The sequence below is a fragment of the Melospiza melodia genome, chromosome 6, assembly GCF_035770615.1.
Source record: "Melospiza melodia melodia isolate bMelMel2 chromosome 6, bMelMel2.pri, whole genome shotgun sequence".
Taxonomy (NCBI): domain Eukaryota; kingdom Metazoa; phylum Chordata; class Aves; order Passeriformes; family Passerellidae; genus Melospiza; species Melospiza melodia.
In genome coordinates this window covers 27,429,165-27,431,438 of record NC_086199.1, presented here as the reverse complement: position 1 = coordinate 27,431,438, position 2,274 = coordinate 27,429,165, and positions in this window count along the sequence as shown.

Below are 2,274 nucleotides of genomic sequence, written 5' to 3'. Positions count from 1 at the left end.
AATAATTCCAGCCACTATTTAGCTGACATGCTAAATTGTCACTAGAAATAAAGCTTTATGTAAGAGAATATTTCCCAGGAAACTACACTAGCAATTTGCCAAATGAAAGCAGCAAAACAAGTGACTAAAACAAAGTTAAGCTTTGATCTCATAACTTTTCCCACTACTCTTTTCTTCCAGTCATCCTTATTATCCTGCCACGTTATTTCTTCTCAACCCTTTTTCTAAAAGGCTTTAGTGTGTTTTTCCTAAGCCCACAATTTCTGCCTTCAGTGGACTGAAGCCTTTTGGATGAATCAGATTAGCTATGGAAATTTTTAAGTACCAGAAGACCTGAACGCTCAGATAAACGATTCTGTCAGTCATGAATATCAGTTTTCCCAGTTGTAATATTTGGTTTTTTACCCAAGCTTATGAATGCTGTAAAACCACCACAAAAAAATAGTCTTTTTTTCTACAATACCTACCTATTTTTATCTACAATATCTATCTTTATCTGCCAAAATTAGCTGCCCATTTTCCTAGGAATGTTACATAATTAAAATAGAAATGGCATTAAGGAATACTACAGCTTTTCAGTCTGTGGCCCAACAGGAAAAAAAATCAACAAGTATCACTTACATTTATTTATTCTAGGTATAGAGTTTCATTGAAATACAACAAAATATACAACATGTTCTCTTACTTAACTACGTGTTTTACATCTGCTTGCATAAAAAAGTGTATTTGGAATGACTAAATGTCAACAGACGTAGTGCAATGTGATACAACACAAGTAAAACAGACATCTACTTGCTCTGGGTGTTTATATCCAAATCTTCAGAATGTCCTTAGACACAGAAATTGTTTCAACAGAGATTTAGTGGGAAAAAAAAAAAAGAAAAAACAAGAAGTCATTTGAGACACAAAGCTTTCGTTTAAGGCTAGAGATTTTCATTCATCTGAAAAGAAAATGTAACTAATTAGCCAAAATAAAGGGGTGATGGAACAAGCTAGCAGACAAAGGGGCTCCTCGGCTGGAGTAAATTGCATTTATGTCATCTTTGAGGAGCTGTGTGCCCTGAATCCTGCCCTCAGCACCACTGGCCTGGGCGAGGAGCAGCTGTGGGGTTGGTACAGCGGTGGGCTTGCACTGAAGAAAGGAACAAGGGACCCTCCAAGCTGCACAGAGGCAGAGGTGAGGGGGAATACAACTTCTCACACCCAGACTTACCATGACTTGCAACTATGATTTAGAGTAGGAGGCAAACTGTATCTTTTGTTCGGCATTAGTGCATAAAAATTGTGCAAATGAAGTTAACAGTAGCCAGTCTACAGCAATGAAAGGAGTCAGAGAGCTGGCACACCACCTGCCAGCAGGTGCTCTGCTCTGAGCAAGCTAGAATAGGCTGACACACAAGTGGTGGCATCCAGCTGGTAACACATCCCTTGGCAAAGCCAGAACAGAGGCTGATCCTTGACAGGAGAAAACAATCCTTTGGACCAGGCAGATCTTGACCCACAGGTCAGTGATAAACTGAGGAGCTTGGGAAAGCTTAAAGCTTTCCCTGGAGAAAAGTTTTTGAGGCTAAAACTTCTCTCAGTCTCAGAGGGAAGAATCACCAAAACCCTCAGAACCACTGATGTGGCATCAGGCTTACATCATTGTATAATGACTGACTAGTAAATGGATTCATGTCTAGGGTTTAGTAGATAATAGAAAAAATTGCCTATTATCTGAGGATAAGTGAGTGTTTGACGATTTGAGGTTTTGCCTGGTTTGTAGGTCACACTGAGTATTCTCATCATGCTGGTCCCAACTCACAAATAACAACAGCAGCCACATGTGCATGTGCTGCTGTCTTACATCAACCTCACCAAGCAAGGACCTATTATCCCTGTTTTAGATGTGAGAGAATGGGATATGGGGAGATAGTAGCTGTCTTTTTTCCCAAAACTACCAAAGCTAGTAGCCTACCAAAGCTTTGGTCTCCTCAGAGCAGACTGAGTGGTTCAGCAGGGAGAACTAATGCAAGCTTTGAGATCAAGGAGCAAGAGATCAAGGCCAGAAGAGTAAAGGTTTCTACAGTGCTAACAAGGATCTGTGCTGCCAGTCCAGACTCCAGCTTCATCTGGCTCCCTCAGAAATCCTACTATATCCTAAGGATCATAAAAACCACAGAAACGAGTAATTTTCTGTATTCTCGCAAATGAATTTCATCTTTCACTTTGTACCTCTCACAATGCATGCAAAGTAAACTGTTGACCTATTCATGCCCTAAAATTTCATGAAAG